Source organism: Podarcis melisellensis (assembly GCF_964234715.1).
Source record: "Podarcis melisellensis genome assembly, chromosome: Z".
NCBI classification, from domain to species: domain Eukaryota; kingdom Metazoa; phylum Chordata; class Lepidosauria; order Squamata; family Lacertidae; genus Podarcis; species Podarcis melisellensis.
The window spans coordinates 17,696,795-17,716,273 of record NC_138547.1 but is presented as its reverse complement, the minus strand read 5'-3'; the positions used below and the strand labels follow the sequence as shown (position 1 = coordinate 17,716,273).

The following is a 19,479-nucleotide window of genomic DNA, read 5'->3' as shown; positions in this document are numbered from 1 at the left end:
GCACTGGCTAGCAGAACCTCTCCATAATTTCTGGCATAAGATTTCTTTTCACTGTAGAGGCTAGTATTCATTGATAGCCTTCTCTTCTCTCCTTCAAAATTCCAGTATATAAATAGCTGAAATAATAAGAAAAATAACAATTCTACAGTCGACTCTCAGTCACTGGGCCAAAAATGTAGTGGGTTGGTGTGATGATTGAATAAGCAGCACACACAAACACACACACACGGCAGTTTCTTCTCTTTCTTTCGTTAGAGTAATATTTAGTTACCAATTCATGCTCCTTTAAAGGGGAAGGAAGGTTGATTTAAGGAAGGCTGATTTATTTGAGCTCTCAGATGTCATTCTTCTGCTACGGGGCAGTGGAGGGGGGAACAGCTCTTTCTGTTATTACATCTGCAAGATCAGCATTTTCCTCTCTCTCGCCTCGAATGGAGCAAGGCATTCTGGGCTCCTGTTCCAAAACCCTGGCTGATTGAAAACACATGGAGAAAAGCCACAGAATCCAAAACAGCTAGGGCATGTGTGTGTGTGTGTATGTGCGTGTGTTGTTATTTAAGCGGTGTGACTTTTCATTCAAATTTCACCACATTCTAGTCAACATTTTCTTCCTCTGCTGGAAAGACTTTTAACATGAGCTAGCAGGGATTGCTGTTATTGTTACTATAACGGTGTTTGGAGGGCACTGGGTGCACCTGGCTCAGTACAGTGGTACCTCTGGATGTTAAGAGGATCCGTTCCAGAGCCCCGTTTGCATCCTGAGTAGAATGTAACACGCAACTGCGCATGCGCGGGTCGCACTTCGCCGCTTCCGCACATGCGTGTGACGTCATTTTGAGTGTCTGCGCATGCGCGAGTGGCGAAACCTGGAAGTAACGTGCTTCGTTACTTCCGGGTTGCCGCGGAGCACAACCCGAAAATATTTAACCTGAAGCTACTTCAACTCAAGGTATGACTGTATTGTCAACGATGACTAGCAGCAGCTTTCCAGGGTTTCAGGCAGGAGACCATCCCAGCTCTACCTGGAGATGCCAGTGGGAAATTGGACTAGGTACCTTTTGCATGCAAAATAATAATAATAATAATAATAATAATAATAATAATAATAATATGCTGAGCTACAGCCCTTCCCATAAAAATAAATATGACTCTAGTCCTCATGGCTCTGAAATAAGGACAGATTTAAATAGCAATGTAAGAAGCTGCCTTATCTCAAGTCGGATGCTTGGTCTATCTAGCTCAGTACTGTCTACTTTGACTGGCAGTCACTCTCCAGGGTTTCTGGCAGTGGGTTTCTCTCCTAGCTCTTTCTGGAGATTCTGGAAATTGAACTGGGGCCTGCTACATGCAGAGTAGGTACTCCGGCACCCAGCTGCATCCCCCAAAACAAAGTGAGATCGTAGTTATCATAGTTCTGAATCAAGGACTGAATTAAATAAGAACATAGAAAGCTGCCTTAGAACTGAACCAGACTAATGACCAGGTGTCAAGAGGACTAAAGATCAGTACCAGAGACACTAGACCACAAGTAGACCTTGACTCTCAAGCTGAAAAATAAATTCCTGAAACAGGAAGTCATTTTATACTGCTTCCTGCCCAGAAGGAAGCAACGGTCAGTCTGGGCAGTGTCACTCTATGGAAGGTTCTTCATAGTGGAGAAGATGCAGTGACACCGCTTGTGGGATAGGTGGTGTCACAGCTCATGTCCCCTGTCCTATTTTGAGACTCCTCCTCTTCCCACCACTACCACCTTTTGAGGGCTTTGTTCCTTCTGCAACAATTCTAGAGAGAGCAAACATTTTCAAGGAGTATTGTAATGTTTCTGAGTCCAACCAACAGGCCCCAGGACTGAGCAGCAGTTTTCTAAAGAAACTTAATTCAGAGGAGCCTCCTGTAATCTCTGCTAGAACTCAAAAGTGAAGACCTAAGGAACTGTCTAGGTAATGGGACTCAAGGGCAAATCCTCAAATTGTCAACTTCTTAGCATTAAGGGAGTGTCAACAAATTACAAGCTCTATCATTACAAGCATCTTGTAGTGGATTACTGTAATTTGACCTCAGCCAAACCAGGCAAAATAGCAGTGCAATTTTAAAAAAAAAAAAGCAGAAGGGGAAAAAAAATCAGATACCAAAATAGTCCACCCTAAACAGCCCATCCTAATATTTTCCAGTCTGCAAAAGTGGTTTGGTTGCAATTTGGAAGCTAGTTTATTTTGTTTCTCTTGCCTGTAGACTGTCAAGTCTGCTGCCAATAAATCCATATTCTCTCTTTCTGCAGAAATCTATTTTAACAAAAACGACAAAGCCTTTCAAGTACCTCTCTTGAGCCCATAAAAAGGAAAAAGAACAGGACAAATAATGTCAAACCTTGTTTTCCCATTTGTTATAGATCTTAAAATCTGGGTGCTTTTTGTATCTACTTTTTGTAGGTAAGACCACCTGCACCCTTCATTGGAAGTGCAAGGGCAGGGATCACTCAGTTTGGAATTTAAGAATTAATTCTGCTGCTGGGAAGTCAATTGGCCAAGAGTGGAGCGGTTAGAAGTGCTGCTTAGCAACCAGGGAAGGTGCAATGTTATTTTGTGAGGTACCCGTGCTCTGATTGGCTGTGTGGCTGAGAGGGAGTACCCCTTCCCATGTCTGGTTGAATGTCTCCTTGTGATGTACAAGGTCTCAAGGAAGACAGAACATCTGTTTCTTTCTGCTCAAATTACATGCCTTGTTTCCTCAGTAAAGTTTTATCAGCATTTCTTTTCTCTCTGGACTCAGTCAGCATCGTTTAAGTGACTTTGCTAGCACCCTCATGATTCTGGCTGGGCCCCCTGTGACATACAAATCCCTTTCCAACAATTTATCATATGGCCTCCATCAAGCATGGGGTTATGAAAGTGTGTTAAGGCGTAGAGATGAGTGAAACATGCCCCCCTGCATTTGCACAGGTATTTCACACACGTACACACTTTACTGATAAGTAAAAATGAGTAGTGGTTTTTGACAATACAGCTTCAAACCATAGTTGCTATGGGCAACTATGATGATAAACCATAGACTTGGAAAGGAGTCAGAAGATCATCTAGTCCAATGCAGGAATATGCAGCTATCCCATACAGTGCTCGAATTTGCAACCTTGCCATTATCAGCATGATGCTCTAACCAACCGAGCCATTCATATCCTTATGTTCACAAGCGAATGGCACCACCAAAAGCCCTTCCTTGATCTCCATTCCATACACAATCTATTTGAGAAAGGTCAAGGCTGAGTGACTAAGCATCTACTTTGCATTCAGAAGGTCCCAGTTTGAATCCCAAAAGCCTCTCCAGGTAGGGCTGAGAATGGGGGGGGGGGGAAGAAATATAAATACTTTATTGTCACTGTACCACTTGTTTACAGTGAGATTAAACGAGCCCCCCGCTCCCTCCCACAATCTCTCAGTCCTTGTTACACTCTGTGTGCTGTCCTACGACCACCAATCCCAAACATCAGCTGCAATGTTGCTGTCTTCCATTCAGCAGCCTCACGGCTCACAGGTAGAAACTGTTCTTTAACCTGTTGGTGCGGCTTATCATGCTTCTATATCTCCTGCCTGAGGGCAGGAGATTAAAAAAGGTGCTGGCCAGGGTGTGAGTCATCCCTGAAAATGTTCCTCACTCCTCTTAGGCAAGGGTCTCCTGCGATGACATCTAGCAGACTCAGGGGACAGCCCATGATATTGTGTGCTGTCTTCACCACCCTCTGTAGGGACTTTCTGTCCATGGCTGTCAAACCAGTGTACCACACCATAATACAGTATGAGAGAACACTTTCTATCATGGACCGATAGACGGAAATCATCAGTTGCTGTCTAACATTGTTCTTTCGCAAGACCCTAAGGAAATGAAGTCTCTGTTGGGCCTTCCTAACCACCTGGGCTGTATTGACCTTCCAAGTAAGGTCTTCCCTAAGATGGACTCCCAGGAATTTAAAGGAAGAGACTTAACATCCTTATTTGAAATTCTGTAGAGGCTGGGAAGAGGTGTGTACAAAAAATGTATGTTTTACGTGCATATGTTTTCATGCATTCTCTTGGATGGAACAGACCTATGATTGACACATAATGGACATAGGTTGGCATGCCGTCCCTACAGCTGATGAGGAGAATAAAGTAAGATTTGAGTTCTCAGTGTTCTGTATAACAATGGGCTGAATTAAAAAGGAACATAGGAGGTGCCTTCAGACAGGCTATTAAGCTCACTACTGTCTGCACTGAGCGGTAGTGGCGACTCTCCAACTTTACAGAAGGAAGTGTTCTGCTGTCACACTATGAGGACACTACTGGGGATCAAACCTGGGACCTTCTGCATGCAAAGCAGATGTTCTTCCTCTGAGCCACATTCCTCCCTTTATCTCTGGTTAGCAAAAATGTATTGAGCTGACCCCACACAAATTACTTGGAATCATATAATTGTAGAGTTGGAAGAGAACCCACTGATTATCTAGGCCAACCATCTGCAATGCAAGAATCATTTGCAGCTCAAGAATCCCTCTCAGGTATTGTGTGGGCAGCCCAGGTAGTTTGTGGGCTACTTTGTAAGGTTGGCATGATCGACACCATAGTCGATCATAAAATTATAACAAGAACCAGGCAGAGCCAGGAATCAGCAAAACACAATACCATTCCTGGTTCCCCATCACCAACTTCTCATTCCTACATGGCGTCCTGAAGCAGCCAAGAATAAGGCTCGGATCCTTTCCACATCTATTGCTGGCTGCCAAATAGAGGCTGGGAACTGGGATGTTGTTGCTGGCACCTCCCTGCCCGCTGCAGATCGATGCGGGAACCGTCTGTCTCCTCCGAACTGGCCCCTTGATCCAAAACAGGCTGCTGTTGTGATGGAAATTGCTAAGTTTTTGTTGGAGAAACGGAGTGAGTCCAGAGGGATCCCAAAAATGCCTCCGTCAGCCAAATTCAAGGGGCTCTGCACTGCCAAAGGCTGCCCAAACCCTGGTTTCATCTCTGCAGCTTCTCGGGAGTTAAGTCGCAACCCCTGACTCTGGTGTTTTCTTTCTCTGTTCAATTGGATATTAAGTTTCCTTCCTTGGCATAAGTCCCCATTTGCCATTGGGTTTTGGTTTCGGCATTTAATCCAGGGATTCAAATTTTCCCCGGCCTCCAAACCATCAAAACAGCCCCAGCGAAACAGGCCGTTTAATTTTTCAAAATCATACCGGTGTTACACATTGAAGAGCCCCCAAGCCAAGCATGAGCTTATTCTAAGGAGAAATGTGCCTAAATCTGTCTTCCAGTTTCCCCAAACTTTTCACTGTCATATAATTGTACAGTTGGAAAGCACCTCCAAAGGTCATCTAGCCCAACCCCCTGCAATGCAGGAATCTCAGCTAAAGCATCCATGACTGATGGCCATGCAACATCTGCTTAAAAGCCTCTACAACCTCCCGTTCGCTGCACAGTCGAACAGCTCTTGCCCTCAGAGAGTTCTTCCTTATGTTTATTTGGAGCCTTCTTTCTTGTAACTTGAATTCATTTGATATTTGAAGATGGCTATCATATCTCCTCTTTTCTTCTTTTCTTTTCTTCCAGAAGGCTCACTGACCTCATCCAGCAGGGCTCGTATCCTTTTTAATAGGGGTAAGCAGGTATGCTCAATGAGGGAGGAAGGCTCATGACAGTGGTTCTCCCCCAAAGCTCCTCCAAACTCAGATACTCACAAAGCTCACTTGAAAAATTAGTTGATCAGGCCAAATTGTCTTGTTAATTCAGCAGTCCTAGACTACGGATGGTCTCTGATCTTCCAAAAGTTACTAAGGAGGCTGGGCCAATTAAAGCAAGAGCTACCTACACTCACCAGATTATTCCATTCTTGACTTCTTTGTTAGGGGGTGGGGTGTGTGCGGAAAATACAGCCTGCTCAGATGCCCGGTTTGCTGTGTTCCAACCAGCCAAAACAAATCAAATTAAATGTCCTTACACTTGTTTTGACATTTTTCCACCGTGAGTCATGAATAGCCAAAGAGGGCCATGGGGGTGGGGTGGGGTGGGGGGTTAAGAGGGAGGAGCCCCAGATGATTGCCAGGAAAACAGCTCAGGAAATTTCTACACTGCATGCACACTTAGTGTATGTTTGGGTGCAACATATTTCTAAATTCGTCGAATCAGGAACTCAAAAAGCAAATTAGTGCCTTCCAATGAAATCATCACAATCTAAGAGCAACCCAAACGATCAAGGGAATGGATTTTTCAGTCTGGAGAAAAGGTGAGTAAGACGCAACATGACAGAAGTTTATAAAATGATGCAATGCATGGCATGGAGAAAGTCGAGGGGAAAGTTTTGCTCCCTCTCTCATATTACTAGAACTGGCAGACATCCAACAATGTTGACTGCAGGAAGATTCAGAACAGATTAAAAAAAAAGCCTTCTTCAAGCAATGCATAGTGAACCTATGGAACTCCCTCCCACAGGAGGCAGTGATGGCCAACAACTTAGATGGCTTTCAAAGAGGACTGGGCAAATTCATGGAGGAGAGGGCTAATGAGGGCTATTAGCCAGGATGGCTGTGCTATGCCTCCATGGTGGGAGGCAGCAATATTTCTGAATACCTGTTCCTGGAAACTGCAAGAGGAGAGAACATTCCACTGAGGCATTTGGTTGGCCACTGGGAAAACAGGATGCTGGACCCAATGGGCCACTGGCCTGATCTAGCAGTCTCTTCTTTCATTCTTACATTATTTCTGAATAATCATGTATTTATTCATGGAGGATAAGGCTAGCAATGGCTCCTAGTCACAATGGCTATGCTCTGCCTCCACAATTAGAGACAGTCATGCTTCTGAATACCGGGAGGCAGAGCACAGCTATTGTGGCTAGTAGTCATTGATAGCCCTTTCCTCCTCCACGAATTTGTCCAATCTTTTTTAAAACCAATCTAGGTTGGTGTGCAGGGATGTGGGTGGCGCTGTAGCTTAAACCGCAGAACCTAGGACTTGCCAATCAGAAGGTCGGCAGTTCGAATCCTCATGATGGGGTGAGCTCCTGTTGCTCGGTCCCTGCTCCTGCCCACCTAGCAGTTCGAAAGCACGTCAAAGTGCAAGTAGATAAATAGGTACCACTCTGGCGCTGCTCTGGTTCGCCAGAAGCGGCTTAGTCCTGCTGGCCAAATGACCTGGAAGCTCCCTCGGCCAATAAAGCGAGATGAGCGTAGCAACCCCAGAGTCGGCCACGACTGGACCTAATTGTCAGGGATCCCTTTACCTTTTTAGGTTGGTGTGCATCACTGCCTCCTGTGGGAGTGAGTTCCATAGTTGCATAACTAAGAACTTTCTTTTATGTGTCCTGACTTCAGCTGAGTGGTTGAGAGCCAGGAAGGGGTGGAGCCTTCTCTGTATGATGCTGGAGCAATGTCCCCATCCCCATCTCAAAGCTTTAGTCTTCCTGACTCAGGGAGAAACCCGCACACACGGTTTTGTTTAAAAGGGTTTCATCTCCTGAAGTGGATCCAGTAGGAGACTGTGTGCCAGGGAGAAAACCATCCATCTGGCAGGAGATGGATTTTCCATGTTCTTGGAGCCGGTTCGTTTGCACAACAGACACAGGCAGAGAGGTAAAACGAGACACAGCCTTCTCTCCAAAAAGCCTGTGGAACTCATTAGGAACACACTCTTACAGGCCCCCATCCTGTCCCTTGAGTGATGATGCACTTAATGCTTCCCATCTACTCTGAAATCTGCCTAACTCCAAGGAGGACTAGGCATGTCTGTCTTAGGATGGAGACTAAATGGGGATTCCAATTAGCCAATCCATGGAGGTGTCCATTTTGATTATTTTGGGAGTGTTCCTTGGGAGGACAGCTGTTCATAGTACTGTACTTAGGAACCTGTCTTACACTCTTTCAGAACACTGATCAGTATTCTGTGCACTGACAGGTAGCATTGGATCTCCAGGGTTCCAGGCAGGGATTTTCCCCCCAGGCCTACCTGGACATGCCATCAAGAACCCGGGCTCATCTGAATGCAAAGCACATGCTCCACTACTGAGCTGTGGCCCTTTCCCTAAAACTAAAGTTAGATCCTAGTCCACATGGTTCTTTCAAATGGCGACTAAACAAATCTCACTCCATTCTGTGACTATTTCTATGGTGACAGAGATGCCCTTTACTGTCACAAGAACAGGTACAGTGGTGCCTCGCAAGACAAAATTAATCCGTTCCGTGAGGGTCTTCATATAGCGGTTTTTTCGTCTTGCGAAGCAAGCCCATTGACAGTTTAGCGGATTAGCAGTATTAGCGGTTTAGCGGCTTTTAGCGGCTTATCAGCTTAGCGGATCAGCTGATAAGCGGCTTAGCTGCTTAGAAAAAGGGGGGGAGGGGGAAAAACCCGCAGGAACTCGCAAGACATTTTCTTCTTGCGAAGCAAGCCCATAGGGAAATTCATTTTGCGAAGCGCCTCCAAAATGGAAAACCCTTTCGTCTAGCGGGTTTTCCGTCTTGCGAGGCGTTCGTCTTGCAGGGCACCACTGTAATTTTGTGCAGAGGGAAGAACAGAGAGAGGCTAATCAAGCCTATGAATCATGAATTATGATTCATGATTTTCGATTCATGATATTTATGAATTACGAATCACGATTCATGATTTAGGATTCATGATGTTTATGAATTATGAATTAAGATTCATGATTTAGGATTCATGGTATTTATGAATTATGAATCATGACTCACGATTCATGATTTACAATTACTGATATTTATGAATTATGAATTATAAATCATGAATTATGAATCATGATTTACAATTACTGATATTTATGAATTATGAATTCTTTTTTGACTTATGATTCATGATATTTATGAATTATGAATTAAGAATTATGAATTGTGGTTTATTTATGGTTCCTGATTCCTGTTCCCTGAATCATGGTATTTATGATATTCATGATTTATAATTTATAAATTATGAATTGTGAATTGCTATTTATGAATTATGAGTAATGATTTATGATTTACTTTTTATGATTTATAATTTATGAATTACTTTTTATGAATTACCTATTATGAATCATGATTTATGAATTATGATTTATGATATAATAAACCACAGGTCCTAGGGCTTGCCAATCAGAAAGTTGGCGGTTTGAATCCCCGCGATGGGGTGAGCTCCCGTTGCTTGGTCCCTGATCCTGCCAACCTAGCAGTTCGAAAACACGTCAAAGTGCAAGTAGATAAATAGGTACTGCTCTGGTGGGCGTTTCCATGCTCTGCTCTGGTTTTGCCAGAAGCAGCTTGGTCATGCTGGTCACATGACCTGGAAGCTGTACGCCGGCTCCCTCGGCCTACAGAGCGAACTAAGCACGCAACCCCAGAGTCGTCCGCAACTGGACCTAACGGTCAAGAGTACCTTTATCTTTACCTACCCTGCCTATCTGACTGGGCTCCTCCTTACAGTTGGTTGGGGTGTATGTGAGCAGGAGGGCTTGCCTTATCTTTGGGGTGAGGGTAAATTCCACTAATTTCTGGTGTGTGTGGAAGTATATAATCCTGGTGATGGCACAGGAACTCAACCTCCTCCAAGATCCTGTATTTGCTACTACTACAAGCTGTGGCTAATTTTCAACCATCAGCTCAAAGAGAACAATGACACACCTCAACGGTGTTTCAATCTCAGAAGCATAATAGAAGGGAAAAATTGGATGCTCCCACAGGCCAGTGGGAACCAGCTTACTATGTTTCAATATATGCTGTAAGTCACCCAGAGTGGCTTTGAAAATCCAACCAGATTGGTGGGTATTATTATTACTAATAATTCCACTCCCCACCAAAGTGGATGGTTTCTATATTTCTTAAAAACTGTTGGATCAGGCCAATGGTCCATCTAGTCCAGCCTCTCACAGTAGCTAACCAGATGCCCCAGTGGGAAGCCCCCAAGCAGGATTCAAGCACAAGAGCCACTCTCCTCTCCACCTGCTCGTGGTTTTCAGTGATATCATCATGGTCATTTATTGTCAAGCATTAAATATTAGAAGCAACTCTGGAATACAGTGGTACCTTGGTTGTCAAACTTAATCCGTTCCGGAAGTCCTTTCGACTCCCAGAACCATTCGAAAACCAAGGTGTGGCTTCCAATTGGCTTCAGGAGCTTCCTGCACTCAATTGGAAGCCATGGAAGCCATTTTGGACATTCAGCTTCCAAAAACCATTTGAAAACCGGAACACTCACTTCCGGGTTTGCAGTGTTCAGAAGCTGATTTGTTTGGGAGCCAAGCCGTTCGGCAACCAAGGCACCACTGTATGCATACATACATACATACATACATACATACATACATACAGTGCACCTTTGGTTGGATGGACAGTATTAGTTTCAAAATACAATCGAATGTTGCTATCTCTGGAAACAATTGTATCAGTTGGAAAGCTATGCAAACAATGTCTAATAAAAAAAAGATTTGACCCATTTTCCCATGGTAAATTGACTTTATGGGGAAACCCAACTTTCAAAATTGGAGAAAAGATGGTGCTTGGATCAACTGATGCATGATGAAGATGAATTTTTAATGTATGCTGTTAAGAGCTAAATATCAGCTATAGTATGCAACCCAATGGCAATATCTACAGCTACAACATTTCTTAACAACTTCGTTCAGCTTCTGAGACATCTGAGATACTAGAATGACTGGTTAAATCCTTTAAAACTAAAAAGCCCACCCCAAGATTACTTGTTATAGATATTTATTATCAATAAATCAATTTGATATGCAGATGTTATGGAAGGAATGGAACTAATGTTCCTATATTGCCTAGTGTTTAAACTTCTATAACAAAAATGTCCTTAAATTATGACTTATACAACAGAAAACAATATTTCAGATTTATTGGACTCCACTACGGTTGTATAGGAAAGGATTGTCTCAGGGAAATGGTGTGGGGGAGCAGAGAAGCTGTTTGTTTCACAGGCGGGAAAAGAGGGAATATGAGCATCCAAAGAGGCAGCACCATGGTAAGGTTATAATTTCCATGGAACAAATTACACCCTTGCTCTCTCATTATCCATCAGGGAAACCTAACCTCCAAAACGCAGCCACAAGCCAAAAGACTGATGGTGAGCTGTGCTTCATGTTATCCATCCCCTGTAATGAGCCAATGCATGGACTGCTCTCCACTGGTTGCCAAAGGGGGTCTGCTCTGCCAGCACTGGTGTCGTGCTCAAATCCATCCTCCGGGTTCTCAAACATTTGCATCCTGAGAAAAGAGTTCCTCTTTCCCTGTCTCATTGGGAAATGCAAGAGCAGGGAACCAAGAATGACTCGTTTTGTTCCTCCATTTGCTTTTAGTCTATTAAAATTCGGTTTGCATTCCATAATAACTTTGGCCTGCTTTAAAAAAATTCTTAGTTGGTTTTAGGTGAGAGGATTGGACTAGAATATTCAGATCCTCTTCTGCTACCTGTTAAGTAAAAATATGTGGGGCATGGAGAAAGTGGGTAGAGTGGACCTCTCCTAACTCATGGACATCCAATGCAGCTGAATGCATTCAGGGCACATTAAAAAGTCCTTCTTCACGCATTGCATAGTCAAAGTATGAAACTACCTCCCACAGGAGGCAGTGATGTCCACCAACCTAGACAGCTTTAAAAGAGGATTAGACGAATTCATAGAGGAGGAGAAGGCTTCTAGCCATGATGGCTATGCTCTGCTGCCACAATTGGAGGCAGCAATGCTTCTGGATCCCAGTTGCTGGAAACTACAGGAGGAGAGAGGGTTGCTCTTGTGCTTAGGTCCTGCTTGCAGGTTGACCATAGGCATCTGCTTAGCAACAGTGAGAACAGGCAATAGATGGGCCACTGGCCTGATCCAGGAGGCTACTCTTACATTCTTGTGTTCTCAGTTTTGGTGTTTTCATCCAAATGCCCGACAACAGCCTCTCCCAACACAAAAGTGCACACACACTCAGTGCTGCTGCCCTTGTGAGCTTCCTCACACTGTCCTCTGGTGAGAGCATAAAAAGCTACCATGGCTTTACCAGGAGATGCCAGGGATTGAACCCTGGACCTTTCTGTGAGTATAACAGATGCTCTGCCACTAAGCTACATCTCTCAAAACTAGCACAGGCTTCTCGTCCTCATACGTCTGTATAAACGGGAAGTGATTTAAAGAGAAATCGAGGAAGCTGCCTTATTTTGAACCAGAACTTTGGTCCACCTAGCTTAGCTTTGTCAACACAGGGCTGCAGCTCTCCAAGGTTTTGTATAGGGATATTCCCAGACTCACCTGAAAATGCCAAAGATTGAACCCATGATTGTTCTGGCCTACCCCTGGATTCTTGCCAAGCCACAGAGGCATGAGGGAAGAGCAAGCATTTATATATTGCATTTATGCCCCCCCCCTTTTCCTGCAAGGAGCTCAAGGTGGTGTACATGGCTCTCCTCTGCCCCATTTTATCCTCACAACAACCCTGTGACATACACTAGACTGAGAGAAAATGACTGGCACATGGTCACACACAGTGAGCTTTATGGCCAAGTGAGGATTTGAACCCTGGCCTCTCTCAAGGTCCTAGTCAGACATTCCAACTACTACACTCTGGATTTTTCTCCATCTCCCTATTGCTAACCATTACACTCTAGTCAGTACATCACCAGGCAGCTACCAGAGGAGGCTTCTGAGCCTTCATGGGTGCCACAAAATCCCAATTCCTTACGAGTCTGCCCTCAACTGGAGTAGATGACCATTTTTTCTTGAAGTGACAGCATTGCTTGGAGTCAACGCAAGGCCGTCTCGACGCAATCATAAACTTTTCCAGAGGTAGAACCTCAGATAGATGACAACATTCATTTTTTTCCCAATAGGCAAAACTTACGACTCACCACCTACACACACACACACACACACACACACAGAACATTCTGGTGATTTGATCCAGATGCTCAAAGTGACTGACTGTTCCAGGAGAAAATAAGACCCTTCTTTCTTTAAAAAAAGAAAAATAACAATAACAATAGGGGGAGCTAAACCAAAGCAAAACCCCAATGATGAAAACCATAAATTACACCCCAAGCTTGTGGAGAAGAACCGTCCATTTCCCTGTAATGTAATGAGTGCCAGAATAAATGCTGGCACTCGCTGTTTTAGTTTTTCCATCGCTCCATGTGATGTACTGGAGGCTTAAAAAAAAAGAGAGACTTCCTTAAAGGGCTTTGCAGGAAGAAAAGTGAAATCACTGTTGGCCGAGGTGGTCCAACACAAAGCCAAGGTCATAAATTTACTCCCTCTGGCAGCTAACTCAAGTGGGATGGGGGAGGAATAGCTAAAGTAGGTGTCTGGATCTCAACTCAACAGAGGGATGGAGGATGCCCCATTTCAGAGCACCAGCCTCACTGCCAAATTACAGCGATTGTTCCAAAACAGTGAGCTGGGAGAGGGAGAGTTGCCACCAGTCTGCAGAAACAAATGAAATGGATCATTCAAACACAGCTGTGAACCCAAAGCAGGCACCTGCAAAGAGGAGGCTTCCTTCCACATCTATTTATGATGTCCTACCCTGGCCGTGCCCACCCTTTCAGCATATTGGGGAAGGGTAGTTCTGCTGGCATGTTCTCCTAGTTTTCCCAACAACCTTGTCAACACAGCCAGTGTGGTGTAATAGTTTGTTTGCTTGTTTGTTTTATTTCTCTGCCACCCTTCATCCAAAGAACACAGGGTGGTTTACAATATGAACACACACACACACACACACACCTTGTAATAACAAACAAAAACAATACCCCCAGCACACAGTTTAAAAGGGCATAAATGGTTTAATTAGCCAAAGGCCTGGGAAAAGAGGAACTGTCGAGTGTTGGATTAGGACCTAGGAGACCAGGGTTCGTATTCCCACATTTGGCCATGAAGCAGACTTTGGGCCAGTGCTCACTCTTGGTCTAACCTACCTTGCAGGGTTGTTTTGGGGAATGAAAAGGCTCAGAACTATGCAAGCCACCTTGAGCTCTATGGAGAAAAAGGAGGAAGGGATGGCCACTAACTTGGGTGGCTTTACAGAAGGACTGAACAAATTTGTGGAGGATAAGGCTATCAATGTCTACTAGCCACGATGACTACAATCTGCTTCCACAATTGGAAGTAGCAATGCTTCTGAATACTAGTTGCTGGAAAACAAAGGAGGGGAAGGGAAGCATCCTGCACTGGGATGCTGCTCATCTTAACCCACCTCACAGGGTTGTTGTGGGGATTAAATGGGGAAATGGAGCTCCTTGGGAAAGGGTGGGAAATAAATGTAATGAATAAATAAATCTGGTCAGCCACTGCGAGGACAGGGTGCTGGATTACATGGGCTACTACCAACCTGATCCAGCAAAAAGGATCTTTTTATGTTCTTGTGGAACCTCCAAGGCCAAAAGCAGTCTATCCAGAATCCTAGATTCTGTGTGGCATTTGGCAGCTGTGAGGACAGAATGTTGCCCTAGATGGGCCATTGGCCTGATCCAGCATATTGTTCTCATGTTCTTTGGGGCATATGGACAAACACAGATGTGGCTTCCCTAAATCTACTGAGACGTGTGTGTGTGTGTGTGTGTGTGTGTGTGTGTAAGCCAGACACTGACACTGAAATCACCCGTGCAAGGTGTGAACTCCACCGCTGAGATAGAACAACCCCTTCCTGACTCCGACAGCTTAGACTTTTCAGTTATCTGCTCGCAGTGTGTAATGCGGAGATGAGGCTTCAAGAGCATTTTATTATCTCTCTTAATGAGCTCAGAGCGTCTCTCCTAGACTGGTTCAGGCTGAGCGATCCCATTCAGTCTGATAATGACACATTAATCTGACAGGCGGATGAGTCCAAATAATCCCTGCTATAAACCCATTAAACTATGACAGATGGCAAAAAGGGTGGTGCATTGGGTGAGAATAGAAGCTTGTGAACAGGGACAATGAAACGGGGGATTATTGACTTTAGCCATAATTGTGGGTTTTATAAAGTCAACCATCTCCTCCCTCCCTTGATATAATATCTGAAGAATTGGCAGAATTGCAGCTAGGAGATGGGGTGTGGGCAGATAGAGGATTTCAACAAGGCACACCCAGTGCATGGCAACTGAGAAAAAGAAAATTCCTTGCTAAGAATCATTAGAAAAGGAACCCAAAAATAAAACAACTGTGATTCCTGCATTGCAGGGGGTGGACTAGATGACCACTGGGATCCCTTTCAACTCTTCAGTTCTATAATTCTATGGTCTCAGAAGTCCACTTACCTTTCATAGTTGGATGTCATTGCAGCCTGACCATGCCCACATCTCCAAGCTGGGAAGGTTGTCTAGTTGGATTTGCCTGCCCAAAGATTGGCCAATTGCAGGCAAGTGTGAGGTGGAATTCCCCTTGGGGGCAGACCCAACCAACCAATAAATGCCACTTGGGTCTGCACCCAGGGGCAATAAATTGAGGCCTGACCAGGCCTCCTTCCCACTTCACCATAATCAGTTCTCCCACCCTCCCTTCACTTTTTCATAAGTTTCTTTCTGCAGACTAGACTTTGCTATGGCACTGTTGGCTGCCATATTCAGGGCCAGGTAGGAAGATTTCCACTTGGCAAATTGGCACTAGCCATTGGGTTTCCACCTACCTTGTAGCAACAGATCCCCCAAGTGTCCCTGCTTTCCAGGGAAAAGCCCAAGATTTACAGAAACCATCCATACCTTTACCTTTAAGCCTAGTCTTTGTTCGAGGGAAGGTTGTTACCTCTGCCTGCCCCTCCTTGGTTAAGGGTATCCTGGTAAAGGGATCCAGGAAGAGGGGCTTCTATCCGAATGCCCAGATGGGAGCCAGGGCCATAGCACTCCTTCCAACTGGGACCCCTCAGATGTACCCCTATTTGATGTAGCTCATTAGGGCTTCCTCTAGTGGTAGTTCAGCCTTAGATGCTCTCCCAGCAGAGGGCTTGGAGGGGATGGCTCCACCCTGTGCCTAAGCCAAACCATTCACATCTGTAATCAATAAAGTTGTGGCCTAATTTGAACCCATTCTACAGTGGTACCTCGGTTTAAGAACAGCCCTGTTTACGAACTAGTCAGTTTACGAACGCCACAAAACCGGAAATAGTGTCCCAGTTTGAGAACTTTACCTCAGTCTAAGAACGGAATCTGAATGGCGGAAGGGCACCGGCAGTGGGAGGCCTCATTAGGGAAAGCGTGCCTCAGTTTAAGAACGATTTTGGTTTAAGAACGGACTTCCGGAACTGATTAAGTTTGTAAACTGAGGTACCACTGTATATATCTTCTGTCTTGTCTGGTTATTTCATAATGAGGGAAACAACGGAGTCACAGGGCCTTGGCTCGCAAGGTGGTGGACTCTCCCTCCTTGGGGTTTTTTAAGCAGGGGTCAATGGCCATCTGTCAAGGATTCTTTAGCTGGGATTCCTGAGTTGCAGGAGGCTGAACTAGATGTGACCCTTGCAGTCCCTTCCAACTCCTCAGTCCTATGATTCTAAAGGAAGCGTATTTATGCAAATCTAATGAGCCATCAAAATCTAATGCGGACCTCCATTTTCACAACCTTGAAACTGAAAAAAAGTATTTGCTGGTGAATGCAAATGCGCCATCAAATCTAATGCACACTCTATTTTTGACGTGATTTGGCCAAGATACATTCGAGTAAATACCGTAATAAATATATTATACAAAGCAGTGGAGCTAGATAAGGGCAACCAAAGTGGTCTATAATCATAAAAACATAAGATGAGCCCCCATTCTCTATTGAGATCAGAGATGCCGAGTTGTGCTCAACGTTGGGGGGGGGTGAGACCCACCACTGGTCAGGCCTGCTGCCACCACAGCGAGGCCCTGTGAGGCCTACTGTTGTCACAGGCCCGGTAAGGCCTGCCACTCCTGTGTCCAGCAAGGCCCACTGCTGCTGCTACGAGGCCTGGCCCCTCAGGATTGCGGGGGCTCAGCCCCATTCCAATAGACTATGGTGGGGCGGAAGACACCTCAGACCTACAGAGTTGGTGCCTATGATGTCAGGAAAAAAACAGTTGGAAAACTCTCTTCTCTCCATCAAGCCATTAGCGACAGGGTGGACAGATTAAGTTTTTATGACAGCCCAATGGACACAGAGCTTATTAACGCTATTATTATGACCCCTCCTGTCAAGCCAAAAGTTAGGCTGTTTATTTTAGATACCGCCCTGTCTGACAAAGCCCTCAGACAAAGGCTTCAGAAACTGTCATCTTAAAGCTATCCTGACACTAACAGGAAGGGGCCTATGGAGAACAGCAGGGGCTCCGTTGGTAGAGCATCTGATTTGCGAGCAGAAAGCCCCAGGTTCAATCCTTTGAAACATCTCCCGCTAGGACTGAGAAAAGACTGGAACCCTGGAGAGTCCCTGCCAGTCAGTCCATTTGATGCTGTCCTTCCTTCAGAACTGCAAGAGATAGGAACTTTTTAGGGTTCAGCGGTGGAGCATCTTCTTAGCATGCAGGTATGAGGATCAACCCTTACTATCTTCAAGTGGGGCTGGGGATCCTGGAAAGCCCCTGCCAGGCAGGTTCAATAATATTGCATCATCAATGGTCTGAAGGCAACTTCCTGTGTTTCTAATGTAAACCCTGAATGAGTGAGTTAATAAGCTAAGGAGCACCGATCAGCAGAGAAAGTAGGTGGCAGCTTGAGAGCTACCAACACATTTTTGTTGTTGTTGAATCCTCATTTCTAGGTGACATTTGGAATTACCAGCGAGGAAGAATTTATATTTCAAGTCCATTTCAGAAACTCCCTTGACTTACTCTTGCAAGTTATCGGTAGACTTTAAGTGCAGACCTGTTTCATATCTGGACTTCACCACTCTGGGGCTTAATATTAATGGACAAATGCAAACATGTCCTAGAGAGTCAAACTAACAATCAAGCCACTACTGTTCATTCAACCTGGCACAGTTCTGTAATATATGCAACACTGATAGTACATGGTTATAGGCCTCTGAGGACATCTGGCAACTGAAATGACTTGCAAGTTAAATGCAATTAAATGGACATTTGGTGCTTTTGCAGGGTGGGGGTGGCATGGTTGAATACTGATTGCTGCTTCTTGTATAAATATGTGGAAATAATGAAATATTGGTTGTAGGGAGCCTCCATGCTCTCCCAGCTACACCAGCATGAAGACCTGGCAGGGCTTTTGTTTCATTGTGAACACACATTGACCAAAATAATGATAATGAATGAGTAAATGCTTGCAAGGTAGTTTCTGGGTGGTGGTGGGTGAAGCAATAAAATGTATATCTTTAAAAAGTGAGGAGGAGGTAAGGAAGGGGGGGGGGGGAGAGAAGGAAAATATAGGTGTCTGGTTGATACTTAAGACCAGCCAGTTTGCAGGGAATAAGTCTAGCTTTTGGGACAGTGATGAAATCTGCCGCCTGGTGTCTGAATCAGCTGCCAAAACCAACCTTGGCTATTCAGCTACATGGTCATAAGCTTAAAAATGGTCCAATTTGGAGGATCTTGTTACAATATGATGGAAATCAGCACCAAAATACATTATCCTTTAATGGAATCTGCTTCCTCATTAGTCAGCTCAGCCAAAAGGTATGTTATTTTATTTTATTTTAAAAACAGCCACCATTATGGAACAAGTCTGCAACCATTCGTGGTTAGAAACATTCCAGATTTGTTTAGGGTGTCTATGTGTCCTGCTGAAATGATGTTGTTTTTGTTTATTGTTTTATAAAAAGAATGGCTTCTAAGTGCTCTACACACATGAAATTAGTTATAAAACTCATACATAATTAAATACTCCATAAAACAGTTCCATCAGGTCCTTACAGATCTTGCCCTACAATAATTCACAACAAGGAACTTTCTGTCACTGATATGCATGGTGAATGACAGCCTCTGGAAAAATACAAACCCTTCCGCTTTGCCTGTTCTCGCTCTTATCAAGGCATCCTGGGTACATCTAGATTGGAGCTTCTTAGAGGCTTGTGGGAGAAAGCTCCATGCCATGAGCTACAGTGCACCATTACTGACAATTAAGGATCACACCTTCCACTGGACAGATCCACATGGAATGCTTGCTTTTGTACACAACACACACCTTTCTGCTAATCACATGTGCTGGAAAACACAGACACCTGATACTCTAGATAACTATCCCTCCATCAGTAGTGTCCCCTTAGGTGGGGTGGGGTGGAGCTGCCCCCCACCCAACACAGGGGTTGTAATAGTTAACCTGGACAGGGCTAGGAAAATGCATTTCTGAATCATAAGCATCCTTCCAGATTTTGGTACCTCTCTCCCTTCTCATCCATTTTTCCTCTCATGCCATGTCTTTTAAAATGTGTGCCTGAGTGCAGGGACTGTTGTGTTCTAACCATTTGTAATGTAAGCCACTCTGAAATTAAAAAAACCCCCAATATTGGTGACCCCTCAATTTCTGATCTGGAACATTCTTCTCCAACAGAAAGAAAGCACCCTCAATATTTCAACAACCTGAAATGCCATTCTGGCTT

General features: G+C 44.5%; 1 protein-coding gene and 1 long non-coding RNA gene across 5 annotated transcripts in view; one reads left to right on the top strand and one right to left on the bottom strand.

The window, feature by feature from the left end:
- Positions 1-19,479, bottom strand: part of COL5A1 (collagen type V alpha 1 chain) — a 174,478-nt gene that overhangs the window by 112,006 nt on the left and 42,993 nt on the right. The window lies entirely within an intron of this gene.
- LOC309362339 lies at positions 1,614-19,374 on the top strand. Its single transcript, XR_014164925.1, has 4 exons — positions 1,614-1,940; positions 5,580-5,609; positions 6,156-6,252; positions 17,689-19,374. It is a non-coding gene; the product is annotated as an uncharacterized lncRNA (long non-coding RNA).